This window comes from Canis lupus, chromosome 3 (genome assembly GCF_003254725.2).
Source record: "Canis lupus dingo isolate Sandy chromosome 3, ASM325472v2, whole genome shotgun sequence".
Classification (NCBI taxonomy): Eukaryota; Metazoa; Chordata; class Mammalia; order Carnivora; family Canidae; genus Canis; species Canis lupus.
The window spans coordinates 91933098-91945431 of record NC_064245.1 but is presented as its reverse complement, the minus strand read 5'-3'; the positions used below and the strand labels follow the sequence as shown (position 1 = coordinate 91945431).

At 58.5% G+C, this 12334-nt stretch overlaps 1 protein-coding gene and 1 long non-coding RNA gene across 5 annotated transcripts in view; one reads left to right on the top strand and one right to left on the bottom strand.

The window, feature by feature from the left end:
- Positions 1-917: 917 nt before the first annotated feature.
- LOC112653623 (uncharacterized) lies at positions 918-4647 on the bottom strand. The gene is made up of 2 exons (XR_003132319.3): positions 4410-4647; positions 918-3201 (listed from the first exon to the last, which is right to left on the bottom strand). It is a non-coding gene; the product is annotated as an uncharacterized LOC112653623 (long non-coding RNA).
- Positions 4648-4797: 150 nt separating this feature from the next.
- The window catches only part of PCGF3 (polycomb group ring finger 3), a 49052-nt gene continuing 41515 nt past the window's right edge, over positions 4798-12334 (top strand). For 2 of the 4 annotated variants that reach the window (XR_007409632.1, XM_025438418.3), the window contains exon 1: positions 4804-4978. The gene's annotated coding sequence lies outside the window, so the exon portion shown is untranslated. Of the gene's footprint in view, positions 4979-12334 lie in introns of all 4 variants that reach the window. The other 2 variants (XM_049108097.1, XM_025438420.3) reach the window with 2 other exon arrangements.

Below are 12334 nucleotides of genomic sequence, written 5' to 3'. Positions count from 1 at the left end.
CTGCCCAGGGCCGAATCCCTGGAACAGGCCGGGGCCAGCACAGAGCTGTGGGAGAACATCGACACGTGCGGGGTGGGTGACCTTTCCGCCTTGCCCCCGGCCTGGCCAGCAGGCAGGCTCTCCGCGGGGTAGGCCACTGTCCCACCCCACCCGGCGATGTGCATCCTGGACAGGAGCCTCTGAGCCTGGTTCCAGAGGCATGGCCTCCCTTCCCAGCACCCACGCCTTTACTCAGGTCCACTCTGTGCTGCTTTCCCTGAGGTCATGGCTGCTGAAACCCAAGCACACCAACGCTGTGCCGCAGCAGGAAACTGAGAGAGCAAATCAGAATCTGTATTCTCAGGCTGCCTCGAAAAGGATGGAGTGACTTGATCCTTATCCACCAGCATGGGCGCAGGGGCAGGGGCAGAGGCAGAGGGAGAAGCAGTCTCCCTGATGACCAGGGAGCCCGACGCAGGACTCGATCCCAGGACCCTGAGATCGTGACGTGAGCCAAAGGCAGACACTTCACCGACTGAGCCCCCCAGGTGCCGTGCCCCTGTACCCCGCTTATCCTAACAATATGCCCTGGCTCTCATCCCTGGTGGTGGCCCTGTGGCAGCTTGCTCAGGTACCCGCCACTCAAGTCAGCTGCCAGGACCCACAGTGGGCACACGTAATAGTTTATCAGTTATTCACACATGATGCCTTCCAGGCTGGCTCCAGTTTTTTTCTATTACAAACTATGCTTCAATTAGTAGCCTTGTTTATTCTTGTTCCCCCCCCCCCATTTTTTCCAGCATTTTGCCAGTTTTCCCAATTCACCTTTGGGATAAATTCCTATTTGGCGTTAGTTGGGCCAAAGAATAAACGTCCACATGGTTGCACTGGATATTGTCAATCTCTAGTAGCAATATAGGAGAGTCTCGCCAATAAGGTAAGTTCTCAAACGATGGGGTTTTATTGCCAGACTGGTCAGGAGAGACCTCAGTGGATATCTTTTTTATTTTTTTAGATTTTATGTATTTATTCATGAGAGGCAGAGAGAGAGAGAGAGAGAGAGAGAGAGAATGTAGACACAGAGGCAGAGGGAGAAGCAGGCTCCATGCAGGGGGCCCAATGTGGGACTCGAACCCGGGATCCCGGGGTCATGCCCTGGGCCAAAGGCAGGCACTCAGCCGATGATCCACCCAGGTGGATATCTGCCTGTACACCTGAGGGAGGGAAGAGCCAGCAGGACAGGCCACGCAGGTCTAAGAGCGTAGGCCTTGTGGTGTGAGGGCCTCGCATGGGCCAGGAGAGCCATGCAGTTGGAAGTGAGTGGGGGAGAGCACCAGGGCCAGGCCAGAGGCAAGGCAGGGCTTGGTCCCAGAGCAGGACCTTGGAGACTCAGAGCAGCCACTAGGCTGCTGGCAGAGGCTGATGTAGGTCCTGCGGAGGGCAGCTCCATTCAGCATAGACGGGGGCGGGCTGAGGAACCAACCCAGGCAGGACAGGTGGGGGTCGGCCCAGGCAGCAGCTGCAGAGTCTGAGAGCCATGGTTGGGTTGTGGCGTGCTTGATATAGCCCACAGGAATTCCCCAGGAACTGGATGTGAGGAGACAGAGGAATGAGGAACGAGTCCAAATGTTTGTGCCCCAGTAACAGAAAAGATGGAGCGGCTCTTGGCTGAGATGAGGACGATGGAAGGAAGCAGGTCACCTCAGAGGCCCTGAACCTCTGAGGTGGGAATGATGTCTGCTGCTCACTGGAGGGCAGCCAGCATCTGGACCAGGCTCAAAACCATGGGTGGAGCGACCACCGGCCAGGAGAAGAGCCTCAGGGAGAGGACAGAAGGAGGACAGCAGAGGGGCTGGAAGGTGCCAGTTGTGGGGCAGCGCAGATGGAGAGCGGGCCATGGGGAAAGTATTTCAGGGGACAGCAGCACCGGGGGTCATGGAGATGACAAAGGCCCCCTGGACAGAGCCCCATGGGGTCTTGGGTGCCTGGACCAGGGCGTTTTGTTGGAGTAGGGGCAGGGCAGAGGCCTGAGGGCTTGAAAGAGAAGTTGGAGAGGCTGAGTGTAGATGGCTCTTCCGAGGAGTCCTGTTGCGAAGACAAGCACAGAAGCACAGCATGAGGAGAGAGCAAGTCCTGCTCTGTTCTGTGAAGACGGGCAGCCTCGCCCTGAGTTTGTGAGTGAATGGAGTGATCCCACACCGAGGATGGCCCGTGGGAGGTGAGGAGGAGCAGCAGGTGGGTGCAAAGGACAGGCCAGTGCCCCGGGGGGCGGGTGGCCCAGGAGTGAGGACAGCGCCCTCTCTGGGGAGGAGGGAGCGGTGGGCTGGGTGGGGTGCAGTCTCCTCTCACTGCTTGTGCCATGGCTTCTGGTTTCTTCTTTCTTTCCTGCTCTATTGAGATGTAACTGCACATATGTAGCCGGCACACTTCAGTGAGTTTTGCCCCACGTATACACCCAAGAACTACCACTGCCACCCACACAGTTCCATCGTCCCAGCTTTCTCTGACGCCCTGGAATCACCCTGCCCTTGGGCTTTTGCTCTGAGTGAAGCTCCTGGAGGCTTTTGAGCAGAGGAGAGACATGGCTCGACTAGTGTGTTGTACAAGTTACCACTCTGTGCTGAGGACAGACGTTAGGGGAGGAAGTGTCAAGGGAAGACGCGGAGACCAGTCCGGAGGCCTTGCACGAATTCTGGGGCAGTCAATGGCGCTCGGTCCAGAGTGGGGGTGGCATGCTACAGCCAGATTCGGAGGGGTGTGCTGACGGCAGGCGGCTTGGAAGAAAGGACCCCAGCGTCCTGGCTGAGCAGGCAGGATGGAGCCCTCCTTCTGTGGCGCGGGCGAGGATGAGTAGTCAGCTTCCAGGAAGACCAGGAGTTGAGGTATCGGTATCAGAGCCTGCGCTCCCTAAAGATATCCCAGCAGAGACATGGCCAGAGTTGCATTCGGGAGCCCAGGGTTCAAGGTCAAGGTCGGGGTGTTGTTGCTGACGAGGTCCCGGAGAGAGCAGGCAGGTCAATTGTCCTGTCTGCCCCCTTGGCCAGAGACCCTCGGCCCTGCCTCATGCATGCTCCTGGCTCTCCTCCATCTGCAGACGGACGGCTATGGTGTCAGAGAGCCATCACATGACTTAGTGGGGTTGCTGCCCTCTGTCCAGGGCTGTTCCTGGCCTGTTGTCCTCACCTCTGACAGCCAGGCCTCCACTCCTTAGCTGCCATTTCACTGGAAAACAAAAGCAGCTGGATGAGATGCTGCCCAGGCCCCACTTCCTGCATCAGGGCCTTCCTCCCTCAGTGTGAAGGGCGGCCACAGCCCTCCTCCCCAGATTTGGTCCACAGTCCCGGATGACGGCTTGGGCTCAGGCGGCCTTCCCTCCCTCCGGGGAGGTCGTCTGTTCCTGTACCCCATCAGTACCACTGAGGCTCTGGCCCAAACAGAAAACAGCTCTCTAGTCTCAGAAACCCATCTAAAGCAAAACACCTGTATCTACGCTCCTCCCTTGAGCCCACCATAATCCAGTGTGTCCCCCTGCAATGCATCCATAATGCACTGCCCAAGGTCCCAGAGGGTTCCGCTCCCCACACCCTCTCAGCAGCTGACCACACATCACTCATCCCTAGGGATCCCCCTCCCCAGTCTGCTCAATCCGGGTCTTTCTTGCTGGATCCTCCTGGACTCATTGATTTCTCCACGTGGGCAGGGGGCTCAGCCTCCCGTCCCTCACTCACTCCTTGGACTGGCTCATCCACCTGCAAACACTGCAAACTCATCCTACGCTCCGGAGGCCCACAGCCTCATAGCAGCGCCCCTGGAAGTCTAGCGGACATTACAGCTGCACCCTGACCCCACTGTCGGGTAATCCCTCACCACCCCCAGAGTGTCAGAGGCTGCCCACCCTTCCAGTTGTTCCCCAGCCATGCTTGCCCATCCTCAGGCTGCTCCCCCGGCAGGCCACACTCCTCCCCTCCGGGGCACTGCCCGGTGCAGCACCAGGCTCTCCCCTGCACTGCACGGGTCCTCACAGACAAACACAGGGCAGCCAGAGGAGGCTGTAGAAGGCCAGCACCGTGCCATTCCCGCCCTGCTCAGAACGGCCAGGGACGCGTCCCTCTGATCTCACCTCCTCCCTCTCTGTGCCCCACACCCTCTGGCTTCCATGCTGGCCTCTGGCAAGCATCCTTCAATCCCCCCCTTTGCAGCTTGGTGCTGGCAGGACCAATTGCCTGTGAACCCTACGTGTCCGCACTTGCAGGGCTCCTTCCCTCTGTGTCTCCATGGCTGGCCCCTGTGCCCTCGCGTGCCCATCCGCCCTATCGTGGCCAACACTCCAGACATCCACTGCCTCCCCACCCAGCTTATGTGGCTCCCACATGACACCTCCCGTCAAGGTGTGGGCCCACGAACGGGTGCACGTCGCGGTCACTACTTACAGCTGCAGAGCCGAGCTCGTGCAAGCGCGGACACCCAGGGTTGCGGGGTCAGCCCTGCTGCGCGCTGTCCTCTGCGTGCGGCGCCCTCGCTCCCGCCCGGTGCACGGGGAGCGCTCGGTGCCGGGTCCCAGGAAGGACCGGGTCACAACAACGAGGCCGACGCCGCCACGGGAATGCCCGGTCCCGGGCGGGGGCCAGCGCCGGCGCGGCGCTCGCAGGCCCCGCCCCCGGCCGGGCCCCGCCCCCGGCCCCCTCGGCTCCAGATCCGTCGGCCGGGTCCTGCGCCAACGCGCCTGCGCCCCGGGACCACGCCCCGGCCCCGCCCGCCGGCCCCGCCCTCCGGGCCCCGCCCCCTCCCGGCGGCCGGGTGGGAGCCGCTCCGCGCAGCGCGCATGCTCCGTGCGCGGCGCCCCCGACTCGCCGCTCGGCTCCGTTCGGGCATTTCCGCCTCTTTGTTTTAAACTCCGGACGGGTTTTTTTCTGCTGCTCTTGGGGGGACCCGGAGGGAGCGGCGCCCCCCCCCCGGCGCCGCCCCGCGTGCGCCCCGCTCGCCGCAGCCGAGCCGGCAGGTCAGTGAGTCCGCGCCGCGCCCGGCCGGGCCCGCGCCGCCCGCTCCTCAGGCCGCGGCCTCGGCCCCTGCGCCCGCCCGGAAGGCTCCGCGCCCCGCCCGCCCCCGGCCCGGCCCCGCCCGCCCGCCCGCAGGCTCCGCGCCGGGACCCCCGGGGCGCGCCGGGTCAGCGGGGGGCGGCGGGGCTCCGGGCAGGGCCGCGCCGGGTCACCCCGCGGGTCCGAGCCCGCCGGGTCACGAGGGGCCCCGAGCCCCGGTCGGGCGGGACGCAGCTCGGGCCGGCGGTGGCCCCGGGGCCGGGAGCGGGAGCGGGAGCGGGGCCGGGAGCGGGGCCGGGAGCGGGGCCGGGGCCGGGCCGGGCCGCGCCGCGCCGCCCGAGGGCCACCCCGGCAGACGGCTCCGCGGAGCGCCGGGCGCAGGTAGGTCACCCGGGAGCCCCCGGAGGCCGGGCCGCGGCCGTGGAGGAGCCCGGCCCCCAGGGAGGCCAGGCCCGGCTGAGCGCGAACTCGGGGTCGGAACTCCCCAGCAAGTCGTGGGCTCGGCCGAGAGCGCCCCGAGGACTGCGGGGGCCCCCGCCCGCCCCGCAGCGGCTTGGGCGCCTCGGCGGGCTCCGGAGGTGCGGACCCGGCTGGACCCGCTGCTGTGCGGGCTGGGGGCGTCGGGGACTCGGTCGCCGGCGCCCAGCTGCAGACCCTCGGAGGCCCCCGCCCTGCAGACCTGTCCTCGGGGGGCCGCCTGGCCGGGCCCGGGCACAGTGAGGCAGGGTTGGGACCCGTCCTGCCTCCGGGGATTCAGGCGGGGCTCCGGGCCTCAAGCCAGCTCGGTGCTCACGCCCCAGACCCAGAAAGCTGTCCCCCTACTCCTGGGCTACCTACGGTCTTGGGCCTCGGCCTAGTGGACGTGCCTCCATCCCCTCCAACCGCCCCAGCCCTCCTCGCTCCGTGGGAGGCCGTGTGGTTGTGTGGATACACCCTCCATCCTGAGCCTGGACGTGTTTTCCGTGTCCAGGGGCTCCGGGACGGGTGCAGTCCAGCCAGGACTGCTGGAAGCCTAGGGCGGTGTTCTGGGGGCCCTGGACAGTGCAGGAAAGTTGGCGCAGGCCGGCACACTTCTCAGGGGACTGGATCGGGCACCTTCTCCACTCCAGGAAAGGAAAATACTCAAGGGCCTGGCAATGGGGGTCTTTGCTTCTCTGAAACCCGTGAATGAGACTTTCACCTAAAACTTGCCCATGTTTTCCTTTAATTTGAAAGTGCTGATGAAAAAGCAGGGTGCGGCATGTGCTGCTCTTTGATTGGGGAATGGCTCCAGAGTGTGTCCAGTGAGGTGGTGCTGGAGGAGTCTTGAGAGGATGAAAAGCCCAGGAGAGCAAGCAAGGGTCTTGCCCGGCTCAGCGCCCGGCCCGGGCTGCTTGGGTGAGCTCAGCGGGCAGCACACGACTGAATGAAGAAGTGAGTGCGTGAATGAGTGAGTGCAAGGCAGGAGTACTGGTAGGAAGACCCACTTGTGTTAGGCTTGCAAACTTATCCAGAGGCTGGGCTGCAGGATGAGGTGCAGATCTAAAGGTGCGAGCTGTATGGACTCCCAAGAGAGACCCTCGAACTGCTCAGCTCAGTCTTTTCCTTTGTGCCACAACTTCACCACTTGGTGACCTAGGAGAAAACCCGTTTCGATTTTCAGATTGACGTTTCATAGGACCACATCTTAACCAAATGGGAGTCCCCAAATAGTCCAGCACAGGAATTGTTATTTGTCAGGCGTAACCACACTTGGGACCTTCTTACTCAACACTTCTGATTTTTTTTCTTTGTACTTTTGCACTTTTTTAAAAACTTAATTTGTTTTGTGAAGTTTTGTTTTGTTGTTTTGTTTTGTGAAGTTTTGGAAGAGACTTGCCATACTTGGTATTCGGGTTTGGTGAAGCTCTTTTTTTTTTTTTCTATCTTTGGATTTTTAAAGGTATGATAATGCTGCATAGTTGCATTGTTCATATATTGCTGTCCAATAAATTGCCCCAAAACTTAGTGCTGTAAAACAACGTCCATTATTATCTTACAGTTTTTGTGGGTCAGGAATCCAGGCACAGCTTAGCTGACGAGCTCAGAGTGTCACAGGCCGGGGTAGTGGTGTCATATGAAGGTTTAACTGGGGATCTCCTTCTAGGCTTGTTCACTCAGCCATTGGGGCTCTTCATAGGGCGAGTCGGAGGGAGCCAGTGATAGGACAGGAGAGCAGGCAGGAAGGCCGGTCTGCATGACCTAGTCTTGGCAGGGACATCCCATCCCTTCGGCCATATTCTCTTTGATAGAACCTGGTCGCTGGGCCCAGCCCTCACTTGAGATGAAGGGCGCGTGTACTGGGAGTGGGGGTGAGGGTCACGGTGGCCGTCTTAACGCCTGTCATTTATCAGGTTTCAGCTCATAGAGAGCCTGTACCTGAGAAATACCCCGTAATAAATTAGCAGAATTGTAGATAGAGCGGTGTGTTAGATACAAGATTGCAGCAACCCAGCTGTCTCTTTAATTGTGTAGGTTACCACACAATTCCTCTGAAGTCACCACAATCACTAGAACCCCCGGAACTTACACAGGAGGGAAGATCAATTATAAACAAGGAAGATTCTTGGGAATTAACTTATAATTTAAAGCACCTGTAGCAAACCAGGAGCAACCCCCTCCCTCACCTTGCAAATCAAATGGACGAAGTGCTGTGGAATTCTTTGACTGCTTCAAGTTCAATGATTTCACGGTTTCCACAGCATCATTTTATTCCTGCCCATGATTTTGCTCCAGAAATTCTAAACTGACCTTTGTAAGAAGTTTTTAAGGAGTGAGACCCTGAGATGTTTTGGGTATTCGACCCTTGTAAGGAAGCCCTGCTCCAGAGCCTGTCTGTTGGGGCCTCGGTGCTCGGGGCCGTGGCCACGTCTCTCGCTGGGACTGGGGCTGGGCTGTGCAGGGCCCCGTGCAGGGTGCATATGGGAGGCCTCGGGAAGGAAGCGTCCCCTCCTGCCGCGATTCTCTCTGGACCTGCCAAGGCTCCGCCCGGCTGGCGTGAGGCAGGGCCCTTTGCCAGTGATGGGAATTACTTACTTGAGTTGTTAGATTTGAATGATAAAGCAAGGTTTGTTTTGGTTTATACTGTTACTCTTTAAATGCTGGGATTTATTATTTCATTCGGAGCTCTTTGCTTAGTGGTCAGAATCAAATCTGAAATTGAAAATGTAATTTTACTGTTGAAATATGTTGAGGTTTGGGGGCAGCTTCTTATTACCCTTCTGATATTTGCCATTCATAGCACAGAAATGCTGCCCGATTCACTGTGCTTCAAAAGATGGAACTATACTGTTCTACCAGTTGATAGTTTATCATTAAATTTTGGGGAGTAAGACCTCTAAAAAGAATAAAACTATCTTTTCTGATCTGCTACGTTCCTCCCTACAGAACCGAATTCTCCTAAGGCCAAATGACAACAAGAATGAGACACTTCACAGTTGACGAGAGAGTTAAGGTGTGAGTCTTGCCTAGACACATTTTTGAGGATTGTCTATTGAATTAAGCAAAACTCACTGAAAGAAAGAAAACTCGCTAGAAAATACAGTTCTTAAAAACTGTTGGGTTGATTGCTTCTTTGAAAAAAATATTTAGGTGAATTTGGAGAGTGAAAGGTAATTGGATTATTTTGCAAACGAATCAATATTTGCTGAACTTTGCTACATTAACAACACATTCCAGATGTTTAGCAGGAAATACACCAACAGTAGAAAGTTGCCTGCATTCTTCTTTGAAGGCCCCGCTAACTGTGGGTTTTATGGAGGATGTTGTGATTCTCAGCAGGGCCTGGCCCGTGTTAGACGCTCAGTAAAGAACCCAAAGCTGGTCTTCATCACGCCTCGTGTAGCCTTGTCTGGAGGCACCGGGTGTATTAACTTGTTTGGTTCTTAAAGCCGCCCACCATGGGTCTGCTCCGTGATCACCCCCACGTGCCCGATGAGGAGACAGGCACGGGGTACGGCTGGGAAGTGGGGAGCAGAGAGGGTTTAGCCTTTCCCCCTTTTTTTAATTTCAAGTGATCTCGTTTTACTCTCCCCATTCCCCACGGTTTTATTTCAGAAAAAACACAATGGAGAAAAACTGAAAGAATTCTACAATGAGCAGTCTTACACTCCCACCCCGATCCAGCAGTTATTTATGCTTTGCCATATTTGATTCACCTCTTTTTTCTAGATGCATATTTATTGTCACTGAATCATCTGAAAGTAGCTACCGGCAGCCTACCAAGTTCCCTAAGTAACTCAGAGCACACAGGTCGCAGGAATAGGATGGTCTCTGCACAACCGCAGTGTCATCATCACACCTGAAACGTGGGCACGTGATTCACATACTAGCTAATAGTTTCCTCCATTTTCAAATCTCCCCATTTGTCTCAGGAATGTCTTCCATGGCATTTTTCCCTGAACCTGACCCAGGCGGGTTGTCTGGTGGCAGTGGGGGGTCGTGTCCTTCCTGAACCTGACCCAGGCGCTCGGTTGCCTGGTGGCACTGGGGGTCATGGTCCTTAGCGTCTCTTAGGTCCCCCACTTGCCCTCCACAGGGTTGAGTTTTTGGCTGCGTGTCACCTGGATTTTTCTGCCGCTTCGCTTATGGCGTCCACTTTTGTCTGTTGTCCCTGTGTACTCTAGAAACTAAAAGGGATGAGGCAGAGGCTGAGTCAGGCTCGAGATTTGGGAGATGACTTCATAGGAGCCAGTGAGAGCTACATGTCGTCCCCTGGGGACCCGTGGCCAGTGGTGGTTCTTGGGTTCATCCTGCTGGCCGTACTTCTGGTGCCCGGTCCCCAGTGTCCTGCCAGGGGGAAGACTCCAGACCTGGAGCCCCTGCACCGGAGTCCCGGGGCAGTGCTGGCGGTGGAGAGGCCCACTCCCGCCAGGGCCCTCCCTGTTCCGTTTCTGGTGGGGAGGTGTCCCCGGGCCATCTCATGCTCACAGGCACACGGGTGAGCGCTGCTCATCAGCTCCGATGCTTTCCGCAGACTTTATAAAAGGGTTAGTGGGTGGAAGGTGTTTGAAATTGTTCATGGAAATAGGACTTTTGCTGACAAATAACATTTCCTTTACGTCAAGTAAGGGCCTCTCTTGCCATCGAGGTGGGAACGGCTGCGGCCGCCGTGTTCCCCAGCCTTTCGTCAGAGGCAGCCTGGTGAGGAAGGCGGACGTCGGAAGTAGAGGGAGTCCCAGTAGGCTCAGCCACCCAGCACGGTATCGTGGGCGGGTGGTTTCTTTCTCACTGTCCAGGGGCCGAAGTCCAAGATCAAGGGGCCCGGTGATGTGGTTCGAGGTGTGGAAGCTCTGTGCCGGCTCCCGTGAGGACGCTGACCTCACGCCCGCCCTTAGCCTCCAACCCTGCCGCCCCCCGGAGGCTCCGTCTTGCAGAGGGTTTGGGCCTTTGATACGTGAACTGGAGGTGGGGCTCTAGCTTCTGCCGCTTGGGTCTAGAATTGGGAGAATAGTCACCGAATGAGGATGCTTCCAGGCTGGTGGCTGTTTTGTCTGTTTGGGGAGCTGGCCCTTCTGCCGTTGACTCCATTTCTTTTATCTACATGAATTCTCTAATGCATCACAAATTGCCACCAAATTGGTGGTTTCCAAGGACAGCGACCTACTAGCCAGGGTTCCACGGGCTGGAAGTCCCGCACAGTGTGGCTGGTGCTTGGGCTCGGGGACTCCGAGGCTGAAGTCCACGTGCTAGGCGCAGGCTCATCTGAGCTCGCGAGCCCAGCCCCTGCGGCTGTGGGGTCCAGGCCGGGGCCGCCCTCCGCTCCCAGAGGCCCCGCGGCGCCCCGTCCCAGGACCTGGGGGTAGCGGACAGCAAGCCGTTTTCTGCCAGTGTGACTCACCCTCTGGCCGGCAGGCGCAGACCGCGCTGAGAGTGTGCTGGATGGCCAGCAGATGCTCGCCCTGGCATCAGGTCAACTGACGTGGGACCTTTACTCCACCCGCAGAAGTGCCTTTGCAGCGGTGCCTAGGCTAATAAGGTGGGATATACGTGTATGCCGTTATCTTGTGGCCGTCTCAGGATCCGGCCTGCCACCGTCCTGGTGCCCCACAATTCACATCCTCCCGAACACCAAGTACACCTGCCCCGTTTCTGGGATTCCCCAGGGTCTCATCCCACCGTAGCACCGGCTCCAAGCCCCAAACCTTGCCTGAACCACAGAGCCTTGGAGTCATGTGCCCTGGATTGTCCACTTGGATGCGTCCACTGGGTGCCGCTCCGGGCCCGTGGGAGCCCAGTGAGAGGGGTCACCTTCCCAGCACCCGTGCACGGCAGGACAGGTGTAGACGAGCTGGCACAGAAAGGGGAAGTGGGGGGATCCCTGGGTGGCTCAGCCGCTTAGCGCTGCTGTCAGCCCCGGGGTCCCGGGATCGAGTCCTGCATCGGGCTCCCTGCATGGAGCCTGCTTCTCCCTCTGCCTGTGTCTCTGCCTCTCTCTCTCTCTCTCTCTCTCTCTGTGTCTCATGAATAAATAAATAAAATCCTTAAAAAAAAAGGAGGGGGGAGAGTGGACAGAACAATCATGGGCCCAGCGCAGATCTGAAGCCCGGAGGGATCCTTGCCTGGGCTTCAAGGTCAGGGTGACCCCGCTGGCTCTCTGCTTCGCCCTCTGGGCCCTTGGTTCTGCCTTGAGCCGGCGTTTTTCGTGAAGTGAGGTGCGTGCCTGCGGCTGGGCAGCCTCACGCCAGCCGCTGCGGGAACAATCCTGGGGTCCGACGGCCCCTTCTCACAGCGAGTTTTTCATCTCCGGGTTGAAGCTGACAGTTAAAGTGGGTGTGATTACGTGATGATGTGTTACGTGCTTGAGTTCTAATGTCACCTTCCCTTTCTCCTGACATTGTCTGACGTTACCGTCTCCTGTTCCAAGTTCTCAAGGATGGTTTCTGAGCCCGTGCCCTCCTTGGCCCTCTGTCCTCGTCCCCTGTCCTGTGCAGATGCCTCGTCCTCCAGGCCAGCCGGCCACAAAGTGGTCCTAATGCTCTCCGGGGGTCCCATGGCCCGTCAGTGGGGCGCCTGCTGCTCGGGCCCCTCCCTCCAGGCCCAAGGCCAGACGTCCCTCCGCACCGCTTCTCCTCTGTCTCTGTCTAAAGCAGCTCCTCCACGCATTTGCTTCGCTGCCTTCGTCTGCTTTCTTCACGGTGCTCGTCACTGCTGAGTGGTTGGTCGTGTCTCGTCTCCGGCCACAGTGGGAGCGCCCCTGTTGTCCCACAGGCGTGCCTCGGAGCAGCATTTGAGCACCTTTCCTGAGACGTCTGCAAACGCCACGGCCTCCGTCCGTACTTGTAGTTTGGCTGGATGTAAAA